The 10549-nt window shown below is 41.6% G+C and overlaps 1 protein-coding gene across 1 annotated transcript in view; it reads left to right on the top strand.

The window, feature by feature from the left end:
- Nucleotides 1-3608: 3608 nt before the first annotated feature.
- The window catches only part of LOC126095029 (uncharacterized), a 183881-nt gene continuing 176940 nt past the window's right edge, over nt 3609-10549 (top strand). Inside the window, exon 1 of the mRNA XM_049909690.1 lies at nt 3609-3793. The gene's annotated coding sequence lies outside the window, so the exon portion shown is untranslated. The remainder of the gene's footprint in view (nt 3794-10549) is intronic.

Raw genomic sequence — 10549 nt, 5'->3', positions numbered from 1 at the left:
GATAGCTTTGAGGGATGAAGTGGTGAAGGGAGCACAGGATGAAATAGGTAAAAAGACAAGGGGTAGTAGAAATCCTTGGGTGTCGGAATAAATATTGAATTTAATTGATGAAAGGAGAAAATATAAAAATGCAGTAAATGAAGCAGGTAAAAAGGAATACAAACGACTCAAAAATGAGATCGACAGGAAGTGCAAAATGGCTAAGCAGGCATGGCTAGAGGACAAATGTAAGGATTTAGAGGCTTACCTCGCTAGGGGTAAGATAGATACTGCCTACAGGAAAATTAAAGAGACCTTTGGAGAAAAGAGAACCACTTGTATGAATATCAAGGGCTCAGATGGAAACCCAGTTATAAGCAAAGAAGGGAAAGCAGAAAGGTGGAAGGAGTACATAGAGGGTTTCTACAAAGGCAATGGACTTTAGGGCAATATGGAAATGGAAGAGAACATAGATGAAGATGAAATGGGAGATATTACACTATGTTAAGAGTTTGACAGAGCATTGAAAGACCTAAATCGAAACAAGGCCCCAGGAGTAGACAACATTCCATTAGAACTACCGACAGCTTTGGGAGAGCCATTCCTGACAAAACTCTACCATCTGGTGAGCAAAATGTATGAGACAGGCGAAATACCCTCAGACTTCAAGAAGAATATAATAATTCCAATCCCAAAGAAAGCATGCGTTGACAGATGTGAAAATTACCGAACTATCAGTTTAATAAGTCACGGCTGCAAAATACTAACGCGAATTCTGTACAGACGAATGGAAAAACTGGTAGAAGCCAACCTCAGGGAAGATCAGTTTGGATTCCGTAGAAATATAGAAACACGTGAGGTAATACTGACCCTACGACTTATCTTAGAAGCTAGATTAAGAAAAGGCAAACCTACGTTTCTAGCATTTGTAGACGTGGAGAAAGCTTTTGACAATATTGACTGAAATACTCTCTTTCAAATTCTGAAGGTGGCAGGGGTAAAATACAGGGAGCGAAAGGCTATTTACAATTTGTACAGAAACCAGATGGCAGTTATAAGAGTCGAGGGACATGAAAGGGAAGCAGTGGTTGCGAAAGGAGTAATACAGGGTTGTAGCCTCTCCCCGATGTTATTCAATCTGTATATTGAGCAAGCAGTAAAGGAAACAAAAGAAAAATTCAGAGTAGGTATTAAAATTCATGGAGAAGAAGTAAAAACTTTGAGGTTCGCCGATGACATTGTAATTCTGTCAGAGACAGCAAAGGACTTGGAAGAGCAGTTGAACGGAATGGACAGTGTCTTGAAGAGAGGATATCAGATGAACATCAACAAAAGCAAAACGAGGATAATGGAATGTAGTCGAATTAAGTCGGGCGATGCTGAGGGAATTATATTAGAAAATGAGACACATAAAGTAGTAAAGGAGTTTAGCTGTTTGGGGAGCAAAATAACTGATGATGGTAGAAGCAGAGAGGATATAAAATGTAGACTGGCAATAGCAAGGAAAGCGTTTCTGAAGAAGGGTCGTTTCTGAAAGTATTTGTATGGAGTGTAGCAATGTATGGAAGTGAAACATGGACGATAAATGGTTTGGACAAGAATAGAATAGAAGCTTTTGATATGTGGTGCTACAGAAGAACGCTGAAAATTAGATGGGTAGATCATGTAACTAATGAGAAAGTATTGAATAGGATTGGGGAGAAGAGGAGTTTGTGGCACAACTTAACAAGAAGAAGGGACCAGTTGGTAGGGCATGTTCTGAGGCACCAAGGGATCAGAAATTTAGCATTGGTGGGCAGCGTTGAGGGTAAAAATCGTAGAGGGAGACCAAGAGATGAATACACTAAACAGATTCAGAAGGATGTAGGCTGCAGTACGTATTGGGAGATGAAGAAGCTTGCACAGGATAGAGTAGCATGGAGAGCTGCATCAGACCAGTCTCAGGACTGAAGACCACAACAACAACAACAGTGAGTCCCTCGTCGTACTCGCTTCCCTGCTGAAGGCACTTCTGTTGGTTCTTCCGGCATGCCGCACTTACTGCCGGCAGCCGTCACTGAGTATGCACACAGTCTCGTACATCCTGCTACCTGGTCGCCAAACAGCGAGTGGTACCAACACATCTACTCCTGTTGGCTGCCGCTGTTAGTCCTGGGGTTATCTTTCTTTTGACCAGGTGAGTTCCTCATGTACTGTAATAGCTGCGACACTTGTCATTGTAATGTGTCAACATGACCCATAAGTTCATGCAGCTGTCTGGCTACATCCCCATTCTGGCTCTTCCGTATAGATGGGGTCTCTTGTTTTGCACGATCTTCCGCAGTTAGTGTTCTTACACGCCGTATGTGTATTGTCCATCGTCGAGTAAACTTCGTCTCCTATTCTTATGTCTGGACATTGCGCAAGTAATACCACTGCCTTGACTACAGTGGGCATCCAGCTAAATATGCCACAGACTCATGTCTGGTAAATCTTCTTCTCTGTCGGTACCCCGTCCTGTCGCCCATCTGTTCATTGTTCAACATCTGTTGTAAGCGTTGTTCAAGTGGTTAAGACATTACGTCGATCATAGCTTCTTTAAGAGTGTCTATTGCCGTTCCGTCATGCGACGAATATTATGTCCGCGGCAATAGTAGCAGCTTCTAATGTGTTTACAACCACCGCAGAACTCGTGTGTTCTTCAGTTCATTCATTTTACTCGACTGCCAGTTCAAGCATCGTGAACCAAAGTTCCGGTTTTCTCTGCAGGAATTGCGGCCTTTGTACTTTCATCTGCGGCTTGCTCGTCACTGCACACCTGCTGTTAACTGCCGTCTGTGGACTCATCGCTGGACTACTTTACTCTTCCATCGCCTATTGAAATTCCCTGATTTGTCTTTGTAGCTCCTCTTGAATGCCTAAATCTTGCGTATACGTTCGCATTTTCCTCGGACCCGACAATAACGACCGCCTCTGTATTTTCACGTTCATATTTCCGCTTGTTTGTGGAGTCGCCACTTCATAACGTTCCTTAGTAGCCGTGTTATTAGATTCGACAAATACTGCTTCAGGAAATATATAACACAAAAGGCTGAATCAGTTTCATACAAGGAGCGAAGTTCTCTTTTTTTTTTTAAAAAAAAAAGAATAAAGAAACACAAATATCCAAAGAATAAACAAGTCTCTGTTTTGTTTCACGGAGTAAACAACAACGTAGGATATATGCTGAATCCTATTGTTATTGTTGCATAAATTACTTCACGTTGATCGGCTGACATACTTTTCTCGTTTCCTGAAAGTCATGTTCTGTCGTTCCAGTTACGGATAGAATTTAGTTAGGAATACTTACAAAACTTGGTAACTTTAATAGCCGAATACACAACGAGGCTCAAATTCTTGACAAATTGCCATTGGTTGTTCCTGCATGAAGTCACAAAATAATTGCGATATATTAGGAATTTCGTGAAATTAATATTTAACGACGTACTTGTAAAAATTCGTTGTATTTTTAATTTGTGTGGTTTGATGATAACTTTCCTGCCAATTGACAAATAAAATAAATAATTAAAGAATATAGAGATAACTATGCCACCTGTTGGATTCGACTGTGCCAAAGATATATATTGTGTTGCTAGCCAACGATGCAATGTTGCTGCTTTGTTGATTAGGTGCAGACGACACATTTCATATGTAAACATACAGAAAATTATGTGTTTGTCTCTGAATACATGCGTGTTGCGGACATAACGACAAACATATAGATAAAGAGTTACATTCGTGATACAGAATTCGCCTTAAGAATTTTTAAATTCTTTTTATGCTTATTACTCTACAGGTTTGTACTTGGTATAATTGCGCGCTCTTGTTTTGTGGAATGATTGTTACTTTAGTTAATACGTTTGGATAATTACCGAAAGCGGAAGACAGAAGTACCGAAGAAGACAGTTTGCAGTATAGATAACAAACTTACACATGTCGTTAATTTTTATGATTACAATCAAAAGCCTCTTTGAAAATAGGTGTTGCACTGAGGAGTCCACATTTGCGAATGGTAGTAGAGTACGATATAGCTGAAGAACAGCGCATCGGATTGTGAGCGTGAATGAAACAGTAGTTATAATGACGGCAAAAACGAAGAGAGAGGGAGAGTCAGGCAAACGAAACTGCTAGCGTGTAAATCAATTTTACATTTCAGTTTATTTACTAACAATATTTGTGCAGTTCTTGCCTTTTAATTAATTGCCTTTTTAGTTAATTTACATGAGGTGTTAACGGTAAATTTCTTTCTGTGCTGTTGAGATACCTCTCTGCAGTTTTTTGTATTTCTTGAAATAGCTCGTACAGAAAAAGTATATTACATATGTATGCAATTGTATGTCGCTTACACAGTGTGGATGGATGTTTCTTACACCAGGCCACCAGAGGATCCTAAAGGATTTATTGGTAGTCAACTAATACTCCATTGAATTTCGTAGTTGAACCAACTGATGCGTGCAGTTGTACATGTGTGTTTGTTTTACTACTAATAGCAAGTAATATAAGTATTAGTACAAACTGACTTCTGTACAAATTAATTGTGTAATGTCATCATTGTAAATAAGTATTATTGTTTTGTTTAATGTGTATTACCTCATAAATGAATATAGACTATGTTTAAACTCTTTTTCACTCATTCTGCATCTGTAACAATCACTCCACTTGGGATCTTTGGAAGGGACATTAGCATATTTGTTTCATTGTAAGTATTTCTATTGTATTCTTGTTTTTTTGACCTGTTCTTCATCCTGGGGGGGGGGGGGTGTCTAATGTAATTAGTTGTCACAGAATCGCTACATAGAAAGTAAAATAGATTAGGTTGCTTATTTGTAGTGAGCAGTATAAGACGTTGAGAGCTGTATTGGAAACTGCTTGAAAATAGTATGCCATTAATTATTTGGCGCAGATGTGAAGACAGGTATTAATGATATGGGCCTGAAATTTGAAACCTCTTCCTTGGATCCTTTTTTATGCACTGCTTTAACTGTACTCCATTTCAATACATTGGGAAATGTATGTTCTCAGATACTGCAGTTTACCAGGTGGGTGATTATTTTAACTAATTCCTTATTACATTTTTTAATCACGATACTACTCAAACCATCCCATCCAGATGAGAACTTATTCTTTAGGTTATTTATTATCATGCCTATTTCTTTTTATCTTACTTGTTTGAATTCAAAAGGTGGCTCTTCAGAGGGGCAGAGCTTTACCCCACTACTCACAATTGTGTTATTAACTGGACTAACAGCTGTAGATATAAAGTATTTATTGATAACATTGCAGACTTTATTAGGATCTTTAATTGTGTTTCCTTCATGTCTTATATTTACAATTTCAGTTTCTGGCTTCGGTGTGGCTTTGCAAAATTGATTTACAATTCTCCATGAGGTCTTGGCTATATTGTCTGATTGAGCTATTTCACTGCTGTATATCTGTTTTCTTAGATTTGAAAGCTCTTTCTTAAAGATTTTCTTGGCTTCGTTGTACTTGGCCTTCAAAAACCTGCAGGTTTGTTGACTTGTGTAAAACATCCAGGTCCTGGTTGTTTTGCGTGAGTTTTATCATATTTGCTGGAAATATCAGTCTGTTGGTTTTTGCACTTTGGTTGTGGGTGAACACTCTTTGTATTTTCTTAACAGGGCAGCATCTGTCAAAGTGTCTTAGCATAGTATCATAGAATTTGGCCCATTTGTTTTCAGATCCTTCAGTCTGGTAAACCAGATCCCAGTCCTCTATAGCTAATTTATTTCTTAGGGCAAGAATGTTACCCTCTTTTAGGATTCTTTTATTTTCGATAACTTTTGTCATTTTTGGGATGCTTGTGTTTACATACTCTACAAGCTGGCATTTATGGTCAGAGTAGTGAAAATCCAAATTCCAGCACCTAACACTGTCTTTAATATGTTTACATAGTATAACGTAATCAAATCTGCTAGATGTGGACTTTGTTACCCTGGTATCACTATTTACTACATTTATGAGATTATATGGGTTAAGAGTATCTATTAACCTCATATTACACAAACTGGAAGATTTTGCCTCAATATTCAGATCACCAAGTATAGTTAGGTCACTGGGACCACAACGTCCCACTACTCTACTAAATATGTCTATGAAGCTAACTACATCAGCCTTTGGTGGATGATAAATCCCAATAACTGTATGTTTTCTCATAACCTCTCTACACTCTTTGGTGTGGACTTCAATGCCTTTTACTTCAATCAAGCCTTCTATGTTGTACTGGTCTAGATAGTTTATTTTCTTGTACCTGAGATTCTCACTAATGTAAACTGCCACACCACCACCCTTATGTTGCTGTCTACAATAACTATTTGCTAAGGAGTAGCCCTCTAGTTTACAGTAAATAATTTCATCAGATTTTAATCCATGCTCAAATAACACTACTATATGAGGTGACTGTTCATTTACAAAAACCTGTAATATATTAAGCTTATTTCTAAGGTACTGTATGTTTATGAATATAATAGAGGGAAACATTCCACGTGGGAAAAATATATTTAAAAAGAAAGATGATGAGACTTACCAAACAAAAGCGCTGGCAGGTCGATAGACACACAAACAAACACAAACATACACACAAAATTCTAGCTTTCGCAACCAACGGTTGACTCGTCAGGAAAGAGGGAAGGAGAAGGAAAGACAAAAGGATATCCTTTTGTCTTTCCTTCTCCTTCCCTCTTTCCTGACGAGGCAACCGTTGGTTGCGAAAGCTAGAATTTTGTGTGTATGTTTGTGTTTGTACTGTATGTTTAGGTGCATGAGCGTTAGTGGTATTTTTAACTGGTCACTCTGATTATCTTCCTTTAAAAATGCACTGAGTTGGTTCACTTACATAAGTTCTGGGTCCAGGCATTAAAAGTGTTCCTGTTCTTTGGCGATCTTGCATTTCTCGATCTACTACCCAACCTGGCTTCTGTCTGTCTAGTTGTCAAGGTAGCTGTTGAGGTGCCTTCTTGCTCCGTACAGTCCGAGAAGTTGCCGAACTGCCTGGTGTTGCAGTAACTGGAGTTGTATACTCCACCACATTTGATTGAGTAAGTGATGCTGAAGAGTCTGCAGTGATGCCACAGCTTCTGTTGTTTTAACTAGCTGGCTTGGCAAGTTGTTTTTACCCAGTCCTGGGAATTTGTTAGTTGCTTTACTTTCCCACAAAAACATGTCACTTTGAACTCTGGGTTATATTGGTCTTGAGGATCTTCTAGGAGCATAATGTGTTTCTGGACTTTTGAATATCCTGTTGCTGCAAACTGATCTTCCTACTCCATTGCTTGTTACTGTCCTCTTGACAACATTGTGGTTGCTTTCTGGTACTGTAATTTTTTTCTTGCTGTGGTATTATTTGCTCAGTTCCATCTGGATCCTTCCACTCAAGTGATATTGTTATCTACATATGTATTAAAACACATGACATAAAAGAAACTTCTTGCATGTATAGCAAAATATTAACTTATTTCATACCAACTTTCTGTTCTGGATGTTGAAGGCCCATTGAAGAGAGAGGAACAGAAAGCCAAAGTTGATCATTGTAGAATACAAATTTCAGCTAAAATTCATTACTGTAAAATTAATTGTGAAGGTGAAGTGTCACATTACATTACAGACATTTACTTTTCATACATAAAGTGCAGTTTGTACTTTTTCAGTAAAGGGGACTGGGAGAAACATCTGCCCACATGTTATGAACCTTTAAATATATGCAGATCTGTTTTTACGATAGTGGTGATTTCAGTTTCCTTGCAGCATGAATGATTTCAAGTAGGCTAGTAGCATATATTTCTTTAAAAGCACTCTGTATACTTGCTACAGTAGTTTCACTGCAAAAACCACTCTCTGAACAAACCTGTGACTGTGCTGCTGTTCTTCGAATACGTTCTTTATCCCATGTTAGTCCTACCTGACATGGGCCATGCACAACCCATGCACAACTAGAGCAATATTCTAAGCTAAGATGCACAAGTGATTTCAATCAATCTCCTTTGTTGTCTGACTGCATATTCCCAGTATCCTGCCCACTAAGCAAAGTTTCTTACCTGCTTTATCTGCAGCTGGGCCTATGTGGTCATTGTATTTCACATCACAACAAATTGTTATACATAAGTATTTGTATGAGTTGACTGGTTCCATTTCTGACTCACCAGTGTTATCATAGGATACTACTGCTCTGCATTTTGTGAAGTGCACAATTTTACATATTTGAACGTTTAAAGCAAGTTGCCAACCTTCACTACAGAATTTCAAATTGGAATAGGCCCAAGGTATTTCTGCCTGTCGTAAGAGGCGACTAAAAGGAGTCCCACACCTTTCGGCCTTTATGTGATGGTCCCTTGTAGGGTTTGACCTCCATTTTTCAAAATTTTCCCGAAGAGCGAGCCAATTGGGGGAAGGGCGCCTTACGTGGTGCATCGTGTCCATTGTGCATTTAAATCTTTAGCCCACTTTCTCGTCGAGGCATTGCAGTCCTGCTCGTCCACCATCTCTTGGGCGAGGACACCTTCCTGGGTGCGTTTTCTTCCACCCACTATGCAGTGTCATTTTCTGCGCTGACGATGACCGTGGAAGTCTTTGCACCTCATATCCAGCACAGTAGCCAGTCTGTTGTGGTGGGGCTGCCATGTACCCTGTTGGTTGCAGCCCCCTGACTACACAGGGATCACTCTGCTTATGCCTGTGCCGTTAACTCCCCACAAATGCTAAGGAGTAGATGCCCGTCACCCTGGGGCATTGGGACTCCCGGCAATGGCCATCCTGATAGGTGGCTTTTTCTGCGGCTGGGTGGCACCTGTGGGGAAGGCCCCTGGTCGGAGTGGGCGACATCAGGGCAGATGACACGCCACGAAGTGTAGTATGACATCTCTTGCTGGTGATCCACCGCCAGCAGTCTCTAAGCAGGCAAAGTCTCACTTCAGTGCTAAGAAATATGACCCCAGATCATTCCCCTCCGTGGCCACACCATGGGAGGAACGCCAGGCTAAGGATGGCAGTGAAGCTTATTTGCCCCGGTATATGTAAAAACTGAGGCTTCATGGACATGAGAGAGTCCCCATCAACTCTCATACGAGAGTTGATGGGGACTCTCTCATGTCCATGAAGCCTCAGTTTTTAGTGGAGCATTTGGAGGACAAGTCTGGGGAGGTGGAGGGCTTGTTCAAAATGCGCTCTGTGTCAGTCTTGATAAAAACAGCGTCCTCTGCTCAGTCCCAATAAGAGCTTAAATATGGTCGAGGGTATTATACTCCACAGGGACTTTCTTTTGCAGTCTGACGACAAACTGTGCGCCAATATAGAGCGGCAAGGTGTTCATTTCATCCGGCGTGTCCATCAGGGTCTAAGGGATAATCAGGTTGCCACTGGCGCCTCCATCTTGGCCTTTGGGGGCGATACATTGCCCGAGACAGTCAAGGTGATGATCTACCGCTGTGATGTCAAGCCATATATACCTTCCCCAATGCAGTGCATTAAGTGCTGGAAGTTTGGTCATATGTCTTCCCGCTGTACTTCCAGCGTCACATGTCGAGATTGTGGATGTCCATCACATCCCAATACTCCATGTGCCCTGTCCCCATCTGTGTCAACTGCGGAGAGCATCATTCATTGCTCACCAGAATGCATGATTTTATTGAAAGAGAGGAAAATCATGGAATATAAGACCCTGGACCGACTGACCTACACTGAGGCTGAGAGGAATTTTGAGCGCCTACATCCTGTGGCTATGACCTCCTCTTACGTCGCCGCTACGAGAACAGTTGTCGCCCCATCAGTTTCTCTCGTTCCTGTCACCTCTCAGTACCACCCAGTACCAGAAGATACAACTACCCCCTTGATGGGGGAGGGACACTTCGCTCCCTGTTCCTCCCGCACCACCTACTTCGGGAGCAACACGCCCCCCCTCCCTCCCTGCCCTGCCCCCCCAACCATTGGGGATATCAGTCCCCACTTCTGAGCCGGAGAAGCATAAGTCTTCTTTGGCTCCTCTCGCTAGGAAGGGGTCCTTTGGGTCACTCCTTCCCACATTTCTGCTAGTGGGAAAGATGACACCCGCCAGTGGCTGAAGAGCCCAAAAGCTTCTGGTGGTAGGACTTCATGCTCATCCTCAGTCCCGGAGACTGAATCAGTGAAGTCCTCCCAGCCAATGAAACCCAAGGAGCAGTGAGAGAAGTCCAAAAAGAAGGTCCCCAAGACCAAGGGAATTGCAGTGGCACCCACACCACCACTACCTACAAGCTCTGTGGGTGATGTGGAGATTCTGGCGCCCGCTGATGACCAAGATCTTGCCGGCCCCTCAGACACAATGGATATAGACTGCTCAGGCAAAAAGTTGGTGCCAGCAGGTGACCCTGATGCATAAACTGCCTCATGTTCCATGCCTTCCCAGTCTCACGATGTCATCCACCAGTGGAATTGCGGCGGTTTTTTCTGCTTCCTGGCTGAACTATGGCAACTGTTAACCTTTACACCTGCTTTCTGCATTGCCCTCCAGGAAACCTGGTTCCCGGTAATGCTGGCCCCTGCCCTCTGCGGCTATAAGGGTTAC

The sequence above is a fragment of the Schistocerca cancellata genome, chromosome 8, assembly GCF_023864275.1.
Source record: "Schistocerca cancellata isolate TAMUIC-IGC-003103 chromosome 8, iqSchCanc2.1, whole genome shotgun sequence".
Lineage (NCBI taxonomy): Eukaryota > Metazoa > Arthropoda > Insecta > Orthoptera > Acrididae > Schistocerca > Schistocerca cancellata.
The sequence above is the reverse complement of the archived record's forward strand: the minus strand, read 5'-3'. Positions and strand labels throughout refer to the sequence as shown.